Source organism: Mytilus edulis, chromosome 10 (genome assembly GCF_963676685.1).
Source record: "Mytilus edulis chromosome 10, xbMytEdul2.2, whole genome shotgun sequence".
Taxonomy (NCBI): Eukaryota; Metazoa; Mollusca; class Bivalvia; order Mytilida; family Mytilidae; genus Mytilus; species Mytilus edulis.
In genome coordinates this window covers 14,128,809-14,140,857 of record NC_092353.1, presented here as the reverse complement: position 1 = coordinate 14,140,857, position 12,049 = coordinate 14,128,809, and the positions used below count along the sequence as shown (strand labels likewise).

Below are 12,049 nucleotides of genomic sequence, written 5' to 3'. Positions count from 1 at the left end.
ACAATGTAAAATGTAGGACTGAACCTTTCAATTTGCCTTTTCGTTTGGAATCGGAAATATTTGTGAACAAGTTAGAAAAGCCAAGTGTAACCACTTGGAATTTTAAAGTATCAACATATAATTCACGTCGTCCCTAGAGTATGTAGATTTACAACAACTTCAAGTTAAGCCAACAGTAGTTATTTTTTAAATCTCATAGTTCTAATAAAACGATACAAAACATGATAAAAAACATGAAGTAGTACTTTGAAGTATAAAATTTACAGATCAAATGAATATTCTTATTTTTGCTTTATTTTAAAATTGAAAATTGGTTTACCTAGCAAGATTAGACGAAAACACATCTTATGTGACCGTAACACTTATGTAGGTTCGATTTTAGTCGTATATACAGCCCTTCGATGGTGTAAACCTCCCAAAAAAACGTGTATGGTGTAATTTAAGGTGTATGGTGCAATGGTGTAAGGTGTATGGTGCTATGGTGTAGGGGAATGGTGTAATGGTGTATGAGGAATGGTGTGATTGTGTAACGTGTGATCGGGAATGGTGTACGACATTTTATTAGTTGAAAACGAAGTTCTTTTCACTTTTTGTTTTAAAATTGTAAACATAAACAATAATAATAATCTTAATATTGGAAATTTAATTGCATTATGGGTAATTTTGGATCGTGTAGATAAATGGGTAATGGTGTAATGTGTAAGATGTATGGTGCAAAGGTGTAACGTGTCTGTTGTAATGGTGTATGGTGTATGGTGTTATGGGGTATGGTGTTAGTGGGAATATAGCACCATCCAAGGACTGTATTTCATAACCCTATTGGAGCAGTGTGTCTATGTTTTTCTATGTTGTGTCTTTTGTACTATTATTTAAAATTGAGAATGGAAATGGGGAATGTGCCAAAGAGACAACAACCCGACCATAGAAAAAAACAACAGCAGAAGGTCACCAACAGGTCTTCAATGTAGCGAGAAATTCCCGCACCCGGAGGCGTCCTTAAACTGGCCTTATTTGTCTGTTTGTCTTTTTATCTTTTAGCCATGACGTTGTCAGTTTTTTTTCGCTTTATAACTGTCCCTTTGGTATCTATCGTCCACTTTTAAGCTTGTATATTGTGAAAAAAATACGAGCGAATCTTATTGATTAAGCAGTTTAAACGCCATACGATGTGACAGAAGGTCTTTATGGTTTAGAAATAGGAAGTTGTCAATTTTTGCACGCTTGTCATAGATTCAAGTTGACTTCAATATATATCAATATTGGAAAACAAGGTTCTGATATGAAGCAAACTAACTTATTTCGGTAGCTATAGTGATGTCAAATTAACCGAGATATATGAGACTCAAAAACTCACTACAGACGAGGGTATTTTAAAGCAAAATAATTCTCAAAAGTATAAATACCTATATGTGGAATCATTGAATTCAACACTGTATTAAGAATATTTACCACAACTAAAAGTTTTGGGATTTTTTTTAACGACACTGGAGATTATTTTTCTCTCTTTTTTTCTGCCATGACTGCACATCACAGTTAGTCCCATCAAAAGTTAACGTCTTTCGACTGCATTGATTGAATTCACAAAGCAAACGTTGTTTTATAACATAGAGAGTGTGTCACGGTAGATGATTCCTAAAGAGCAATAATTTCTATGGGTTATTAATTCAATACAATATTTCATTCGTAAAACTATTGTTTTTGTTTTTTTTTTTAAATTGCTTACGTTAAATCGAAAAGACTTCTTTCGAAAGTCTTCTACAGATACTTTTCATTCCTTTCGCGTCATTCTCAATGGAAATGTCAACATGACCAAGCAGTACATTTGTCTCTTGATGTAAAAATGTGGACATCTAACAAAGTACTTTAATATATGTCCACATGTTTACATCAAGCGTTTGAAACGCATCACATTTGCATATACCTTTACATCGCAGGTAGGAGAAGCAAATGTACATGCTGAATAACCAAAGAACATACCATTAAGTATGCATGGATTCAATCGAAATAATTCAAACCAGAGTAATCAGTCCTTACGTAACTAGTCAATGTCTAATGCAGACATTATAAAGAAATCCTAATGACTAAATTAATGAAATCTTTTCTATTTGAAGTAACAGTATTGTAATACATTTACTAAACGGAAGGTACAATTGTCTACTCTTTTGGTAGACTTTTACGTGAATATTATATCAAAGAAATAACACCGTTTTATCTAAACACTCAAAACAGATATATACTTATCTTGTGTTGTCAAATGAATTATGCGATCATTGCATTGTAAGAGCGCTTTGTTTAAAAAATAACAATAAACTAGAATAGTTGGAATAACTTACCGTCAACTATTGATTTCAGTGCTCCAAATTTTAATGATAAAATAGATTTATCAACACTAAACAAGAAACTTTTACAGTAAATGCACACGTTGTTTAAATATTGTGTAATATGTATGCTACGTGTACATATTTCATGCTTCAACACTGCGTGGGTCGAACAAAAGACAGAAGGCGTTAAAAGCACGTGTAATTACATGAAGGGCCACACCTAAAATAAAAGACAACTTTATTATGATTGGAACTGTAGATCTCTATTAGTTATCGATTGTATATTGCCGATGTAATCCATTTCTTGAATACTTAAATCGCACTACAATAAAATTGAGAATGGAAATGGAGAATGTGTCAAAGAGACAACAACCCGACCAAATAAAAAACAACAGCAGAGGGTCACCAACAGGTCTCCAATGTAGCGAGAAATTCCCGCACCCGGAGGCGTCTTTCAGCTGGCAAGTTCACTACTATATGTAAAGTATAGGCCCTTACTAAAAACAAATAATATCCCACTGGTTAAATCAACCACCTCAAATCTACGTCAAGAACTTTTCCTATTGTATGCAAGATCCGTTTATTGTATTTCAAGCCAAACACAGATTGTTTCTTTCACAACTGAACAAGTATATTTTTTTCAATTTTTGTTCTGATACATTGATAATTTATGATGTTACATAATCTCTCAAATCAAATATGAATAGCTCGAATCAAACCAATTACAGTATTTGATTAACAAAGTAGTTAAAAACGTGTCCACAGCATACATAATCTTTATTGACAGAAGAGCAAATATATGTAACTGAATTTCAACTGTACGTTTGCATTACTGCAAACTATTTATTTTTGCTGAAAAATGCATAATTTACCTTTTCAAGTGGTAATTCTAGATCTATCGATTTCCTCTTAAAAAAGAGATGCACAACTCAGTAATGAAATTTTGCTATGATAGTCACAAAGTCAGCTGACATTTTCAAGTATTATAATGTTTCATGTAAAAATACTGCTTGCTTTATGATACAAATGCTGCTTTATTTATTGAATAATCTGCTGCTGTTGGGCAATTCTTTAAAATATATAAAGCAACATACATAATTTAATAGTGACCTTGTTGCCATAGTCTCTTTGTGATAATATTTCTCCAGTCGTTATTGGATTGAAATATTGCCATCAACACAACACAACTTCAACGGTTAACTTCATGAATTAGTTGAACGAAACGATATGCTTATGAATTTGTATTTTTTGTATTGATTATTAAAGAAATAGGTTTTATTGCAATTTCACTAATGGTAGAAATTGGGAAACAATATTGTTCATCATATTACCACTGTGTGTGTCCGATTCTTACTATTTTAAACTTTTATACATATCCGTGCCTCTCAAATATTTTGTTTTGAGCATTCCTTTTAAAGGTTTAATCTAGAACAGGTTTTCGGACGCGCATTTTTCACAAAGTGTTTGCTTCGTTTAGAATGTTCTAGAAATTATTTGTACATATTAACATAATGCTTTTTCTTTACGTTTTTGTTAAGACATCAAAATGATTTTCGGCAAAACATGCCAACAAATTTGGCATAAAAAAAAACAAATATGCAAGTAATCATATGACAGCATTTGAAATAATTATCTTTTTTTCTGATATAACTTTTGTTGTTCATTGCAATTATCATAGTTATCGTACATAATTTCAAAAATATGTGCAAAATTTTATAATCTTTCGTCTTATAGCCAATATAACTAGTTTTTATAATACATTATTGGTATCGGTCTTTTGACAAGTTTTATTGATATTCTTTGAGTCAAAATTGAATATTGTTTTATACCTCAATCATGACATGCCATGTGTTGACTAAACATGTATCATTATTGTTTAGTAAAAGATGTGATTAGTTTGGGGTACATATTTCATATATATGTTACCAATCTAATTGAAAAACTAGGCAAAATAACATGTTTGAAGGTCACTCTGTACTGTTTGCCTGTTGTCTATATGTTAGTTGTTTTTGTGCTTTGTATCGATCTGAAGAGTTACGACCTTTTTAACTGATGATTATATATTGTTCTGAAGTTTTGTTGTTACAACACTGTCTAGGGTTGTGGGACGCGTGTTCGTTTGTAAACATGTTTAACTTTCGTCGCATAGACATGTCGTCGGGACATAGAAGAAATTAAACAAAACCTGGAGGGTGGATTAAAAAAGATAGACCTTGAAAATGCCACAAAAGACCTTGTTAAGTCAAGTGATCTGGAAGTCATTGTAACTACTATAGTGAAGAATTTATTTAAAGAATTTACTTCATCCAAAGAGACAAAAATTGATAAAAAAGTATCAGAAGTAATAGAGGAAATGCAAGAGAAAATAGATGCATTATCAATAGAAAATGAGAACTTGAGGGAGAAAGCGGAGGTAGCTATGAAAAGCCTATCTGCAACAAAGAAAGAACTACACCAAAATGAACGACTGACAAGAGAAGCTATTACCAGCAGCAACTACAATGAACAATATTCTCGCAAAAACAACATAAGAGTTATAAACTTTCCATCGCGAGAGCGACAAGATCTGCGTGCGGACTTTATTAGTAAAGTGAAAAGGGACATGAATGTTGAACTTGAGGAAAGAGATGTTGTCGCCATCCATAGAATTCCATCTGACAAATTAGGACCAAAACCTCTTATTGTGAGACTATTTAGTAGTGATGTCAAACGAAGAGTGATGCGAGAAAAGAAGAATTTACAAGACCATGTAAGATTTTATGATGACATTTCCAAAAGGAACATTGAACTGATGAAAAGACTAAATGAGACTGAATGGTTCAGCGACGTATGGTACTTCAACTGTGGTGTATATGGAAGGATATCTGATGGTCTACAGCTGAAGTTCAATTTATTTGATGACATTTTTCTTAGATTGAGACAAAGGAAATAAGTAGTTAACTTAGTACTTGACTCTCATTGTTACATGTACATTATGTCTTGATGAACTTTGATTTATTTTTTAAACATGTTAAAAGTGCTATTCTTATTTTCATGGGACAAATCTTAATACTATAAAAGTTGTCTCCACTTTGTAAAATAGTTGACTATGTCATAACTGATAAATCATATACAGGATATATAAAATTGAAATAACAATTATACTGCAAAAAACTAGAATTTTTTTTTTGACATTAATTCAATCAAAAATGTCTGCCATTTTGATGCTAAATTCTTGTTTTTATCTCTTTCTTTTTCTTTCCAGTCCTTTATTCTTTTTGTTAATTATTGCATTTCTGCAATATCATTCCATTACATTCTGTTTCGGTTTAGTTTATGGTGAGTTATCCTGTTTATCATTTTTATGCATCTTTATGTTGGTGAAATGTTTTTCTTTAGTATTTTTACACACATTGAGAATAATCAGATATTACTGTTAGATTTTTTTAAGGTCATATTATGTGCTAGTGTATTTACTGACATCATATTATGTGTGCCCTGAAGGTATTAACTGTTAATTGTCAAGGTTTAGGAGATAGTGTTAAAAGAAGAGATGTTTTTAACTATTTAAGAACAAAGAATTACAATATTTACTGTTTACAAGATACTCATTTCTTATGTGAAAATGAAAATAATATAAGAGCTATGTGGGGATATGATAGTTATTTTTCATCTTATAGCTAAAATTCAAGAGGTGTAGCAGTTATGTTTAATAACAACTTTGAGTTTAAGGTCCTAAAAGAAAAAAAAGATGTTGGTGGTAATTATTTAGTATTAGACTTAGTTGTTGATACTTTACATTTTACATTTGTAACTATTTATGGACCAAATATAGATACTCCTATTTTTTATGATCAAATTATGTCAATTATAGATGATTTTGGTAATGATAGCTATATGATATGTGGTGATTTTAATCTTGTTCTCAACCCTGATATAGACTATTATAATTATTTACATGTAAATAACCCAAATGCTCGGGAGAAAGTTTTAGAAATCATTCAGGAAAGGTGTCTCATTGACCCTTTCCGTGAACTTTACCCAGATTTGAAGCGTTTCACATGGAGAAAAAGAACCCCCTTTAAACAAGCAAGGCTAGATTTTTTTCTTTTATCTGAAGATTTACTATGCTGTTTGAAAAATTGTAATATCGAACCTAGCTATCGCTCTGATCATTCTATGGTTGTATTAAATCTAGAATTTAATCCTTTTGATCGAGGTAGAGGATTGTGGAAATTTAATAATTCATTATTGTATGATCCAGAATATATAAAGATTGTTAAAGAAAAAATAGTAGAAGTTAAAAAACAATATGTAATTTATGATATAGATAGAATTAAAGACATGAATAAGGAAGATCTCCATTTTAATATTAATAGTCACTTATTTCTTGAGACAATGTTGATGGAAATTAGAGGTAAAACTATATCTTATTCAAGCTATAAGAAAAAGGTAAAAGAAAAACAAGAGAAAGATCTTAGAAATGAAATTCTTATTTTGGAAGAAAAGGTAGATGAAGGTTCAATACAGATTTTGGAAAATACAAAATGTGAATTAGAAAATATAAGAAAAGAAAAAATTAAAGGGAAGATAATTCGATCAAGAATACAATGGGTAGAAGAGGGTAAAAAACCTACTAGCTATTTTTGTGGGCTAGAATCAAAAAAATTTACAAATAAGATAATACCAAAAGTAGAAAAAGAAAATGGAGATGTAATTTCAAAACAAAAAGATATTTTAAAAGAAGTAAAATCTTTTTATGAAAATTTGTACAAGAATAAAGACAAGTCAAAGGGAGATAAATTCAGTAAACTTAAAGAAGGATTGAAAGATATAAAATTAAAAAAACTAACTGATGATGAGAACAAAAATCTTGAAGGTGAAATAACAATTGAAGAAGCTGGTTTGATATTGAAAAATATGAAAAATAATAAAACACCAGGATCTGATGGTTTCTCCACAGAGTTCTTTAAATTTTTTTGGAAAGATTTAAAAATTTTTGTTGTAAACTCCTTGAACTACAGTAATGAGATTGGTGAACTATCTGTTACGCAAAAACAAGGAATCATTACATGCCTGCCGAAGGGAAATAAGCCTAGACATTTCTTAAAAAATTGGCGACCTATATCTTTATCAAATACAGTATATAAAATTGGCTCTGGAGTTATAGCAAAACGCTTTAAAACAGTTTTAGATAAACTGATAGATTTCGATCAACTGGATTTATTAGTGGGAGATATATTGGAGAAAATCTTCGTTTAATTTATGATATTATGCAATTTACTGAGAAAAAAGATATTCCAGGACTTTTGCTGCTCATAGATTTCGAAAAGGCATTTGATTCGATTTCTTGGGAATTTTTAACCAGTGTCTTGAAGTTGTTCAATTTTGGAGAATCAATAATTAATTGGGTTAAAGTTTTTTATAACAATATCAAATCAGCTGTAAACCAGGGAGGACATCTATCAGAATTTTTTTCTATAGAACGAGGCTGTAGACAAGGTGATCCCTTGTCGCCTTATATTTTTATTCTCTGTGCTGAGATATTAGCATTAAAAATACGAAATAATGATAAGATAAATGGTATTACAATTACGCAAGTTGAGCACAAACTTTCACAATTTGCTGATGATACATCTCTTATTTTAGATGGTAAAGAAGAATCTTTGAATGAAGCATTAAATGAATTAGATTGGTTTGGAAATATATCTGGTTTAAATATTAATTTTTCTAAAACACAAGTTATTTGGATAGGAAATAAAAAGTATAGTAATGAGGTATTATGCCAAAATAGAAACCTTACATGGGGAGAAACATGTTTTAAGGTACTAGGTATAAGCTTTGATGTTAATCTTGATAGAATTGTAAAAATTAATTATGATGAAAAAATTGTACAAATTAAATGTGTAATAAGACAATGGTCAAAACGAAATCTTACTGTTATTGGTAGAATTACTGTAGTAAAGACATTGATATTGCCTATTTTAAATAATTTGTTTATATCCTTACCAAATCCAAGTGATGATATTTTAAAAAATGTTATTCAACTTATGTACAATTTTATATGGAGTTCACCAATTGATAGAATTAAGAGAGATGTTTTACAAAATGATATTGAAGATGGTGGACTCAAAATGATAAATCTTAGTGCATTTATTTTAGCACTGAAGTGTACATGGATAAGGAGATTATTTAAAACAGACAACAAATGGCAGAATGTTTTTTTGTCAAATGTTCATGTAGAACTTGAAAAATTTTATGGTTGTGGAAGTGTTTATATCCAAAAATTACAGCAACATATCAAAAAAAAATTTTGGCAAGATGTTCTGAAAGCATGGCAACTTCTTAGAGAAAAAGATGAATATGACAGTTGGGAATGCGTTCTTGCTAGTCCAATCTGGCTTAACAATAATATAAAGGTAGCAAATAAACCTATTTTTTATAAAGATTGGTTTGAAAATGGTATAAGATTTATAAATGATATTGTAAATGAAGATGGGACCTTTTTCTCTCATCAAAAGATAGAAGAAATGTATCAGATAAATGTGAATTTCATGAGATATAATAGTATTATATCTGCTATACATCAAGCATCAAAATCATTTGTGGGAAAAAATCACAAATTAGAACTACCTTTAATTCCATCTGCTATTAAAAGACTTGTTAAAAGTTCAAAAGGATCTAAAGATATGTATATTGTTTTGAATAAAAATGGAAGTGTTCCCACTAGTCAGTTAAGATGGACTGAAATTTTTGGCTTTGATCAAAATCATTGGAAAAAAATTTATAAACTGCCATTTGTTGTCACAAATAATACTAAGTTACAGTGGCTACAGTATAGATTCAATCATCGAATCTTAGCTACAAACAAATTTCTTCATAAAATTAAGATTTATGATAATCCATATTGTACATTTTGTAATAGAGAAATTGAAACATTAGAACATTTATTTTGGGAATGTGAACATACACAATTATTATTAGAACAGATTGAAAATTGGTTTCTAACCAATGGAATTAGTGTACTTTTTACAAAAGAAGTTTTTTTGTTTGGTAACACTGCAAAAATATCAAAAGGCAATGCAGAAAATACTCTTTTTCTTACCATAAAGCAATATATTTATAATTCCAGATGTTTTAAAAAAAAACTGACAATAAACTCAGTAAAAGAAAAGATAAAATATGTGTATGCAATGGACAAAAATATTGCTATGAAAAACAAATGTGAACATCAGTTTCTCAGAGAATGGAATGCTTTTGATATATTACTTAGCATGCTTAGTTAAGTACAAAAATGGATATACATGTTATAAATGAAAATGCTGTATTTACTTTACTAAAATAGAATTCAATTTCTAGACGAATTATATTGAAAACTCACCACACTATTCTCTCTCACTCTCTTTCTCTTTCTATCTCTCTCTCTCTCCGGTGTTCAAACTGCTTTACTCTTTATCTTATATTTGTATATTTAAAAAAAAAAAAAAAAATTGCTTCCTAATAGAAAGATGTATTGATTAGATAATATCTATAGATTTATATATTATATATTGCTATTATATTTGTGTATATTATGTTGTAAATTGGAAGTTATAAATAAAAAAAAAATAAAAAAAAAAAAAAAAAAACTTTCGTCGCATTGTGTACGTTCCTGCTGTAGTTTAGTAGTTAATTATATCGTTTGATTTTGTCATTGTGGGACCTTTTGTAGCTTGGTATGCGGTATGGGTGTTGTTCATTGTTAAAGACTGTGCGGTGACTCCTACGTCATTTGGTCTTTTTCGATTTAAGTTTTAGAAATGATATCCTTGATTGAGACAATTTAGTAACATGAACATTAAAAAAAGACAGAATACTCAGGCAAAATAGTTATTTTGTTCGCATCAATTCAACAAATAACCTGATTTTTGTTCATAATTGATTGATTAAAGTAAAAGTCATGGTTTGCTTAATGCACATCTATTTAGGTGTATATCATATAATTACAGGCTATTTATTTTAAATTAATTTTGAGCGAATTGTGGTTCTTGGAATATATTTTCTTGTGTTATCTGTCTACCTTTAAGAAAATATCATCCTACATGTATTTGGCATTTTATAATATAAATAGTAGTAATATGTGTTCTATAAGTGTCTTGTTTTGTACATTGAATGTGTCTTGTTAATGTCGTAAAAAATATGCCAATTTCATAGTAAGACTTTATCGATTTTTTTGGCAGGCATAAAGTACTTATATGCAATATTTAATTTTGAAAGAGATATTAACACAATCATGTAAATGTCGTTCCAATTAATCTAATTTTACTTTGTCAATTACGGTCCTGGGAAATGTTATATCATTTCTTTATATTTTTTAATAGTAAACTCAGATATATTTACTATTTCAACACTACTTAGCTCCTCTTTCGTTGAAAGGTCAGACCAAAACGACTTAACTTCAATCTTCAAGGAATGTTTTATTTATGTCAGTGAGTTTTATTTTGGGTAAGCAGTTAATTTCCTGCATTCTTCATTTTGTAACAACAATAACTAATTGTCAAGTCGAGTTGCGTGTAATTATTTCACGCAAATGAAGTCTATTGATGTGTTTTATATAATAAGTAAAAAAAGGAAGAACTTTTGAAATCATTTCTCAGGTAATCAGATAAACTTTTCCATTTTTTTTTAATTATCTCAACTCTAGTTTTCCAACGTCAATTTAATATATATTTATATAATTTATTTTTGGATGTAACGCGTCTTCTGATTGGCTGACTTCATTTTGTTATCAGCCCATAGACATAATTTAGTTATGTTACCGAAACGTCATCAACGTTTTTTTCATGGTTTTCTACGGTTTAAAATGGAATTTATAATTAAATTATAAGAAATGACTGTAATGTTGTTTCTGTCTATTCGAAATACTAGTAACATTAAAAATGTGGTTAACAGTGTGCACCACATTTTTAATGTTACTAGTATTTCGAAAATGGTAAATAACCCGATACGCGCGGTAGTCAGTGTGCACCAACTTTTTTATGTTATTTCTTCATAGACAGGAAAATATTACAGTCATTCCTTAAATATATTGATCTAGGTTCACCTATATCTAGCATAATGATACAGTTTTATATGTATGACAAAAATTAATATTTTCTTCTGATTGAACGTTCAACCAATTATTACATGGGTTCAAGTTCAGACTGCGAGACACTCAATATCATGCGTAGAACCTCATTAAAATGTGTACTAAATTATATATATGTCTATCACAAGTCAGTAGACTGTAATTCATGTTGATGATGTCTAAATTTGTGTTTAATCAGGCCTGTTATGCTTATCAACTTATGGGTTTTGCTCAATGTTGAAGACTGCAAGATCCCGATTTAGGTTAACATTTTCGTCCTTGGTCTCCTAGTCAATACCATTCGTAGTAACCATATCTCCTTGTTTTTATACCGCTGTATTATCTTAAATCGCCGACCGTGTATGTATGCATAATGTTGACAAATATTTCTACTCGATTAAGAAATCTAAGGTTGACATTTTGATAAGGATAAAATGCAGATAACTCATTATTGGAAACCAATTAAAAAACTAAAAATCGTAATGACTTCCTAATAAAATTTGCAGGGTAAAATTGAAATAGAATTAAACGTATTCATAATCTTGAACTTGTTGAAACCCAGTTGATAACACAATTTTGACTGCTGTACACCTATTTTTGACATTTTTACTCTTTGAGTATGTTTGTTTTGTTCACGCATCGT

General features: G+C 29.9%; 1 protein-coding gene across 5 annotated transcripts in view; it reads right to left on the bottom strand.

The window, feature by feature from the left end:
* Positions 1-12,049, bottom strand: part of LOC139493449 (growth hormone secretagogue receptor type 1-like) — a 321,528-nt gene that overhangs the window by 34,241 nt on the left and 275,238 nt on the right. Inside the window, exon 1 of one of the 5 annotated variants that reach the window (XM_071281856.1) lies at positions 2,334-2,432. The exons of the other annotated variants lie outside the window; for them this stretch is intronic. The gene's annotated coding sequence lies outside the window, so the exon portion shown is untranslated. Of the gene's footprint in view, positions 1-2,333; positions 2,433-12,049 lie in introns of those variants that run through there. 5 annotated transcript variants of the gene reach the window in all.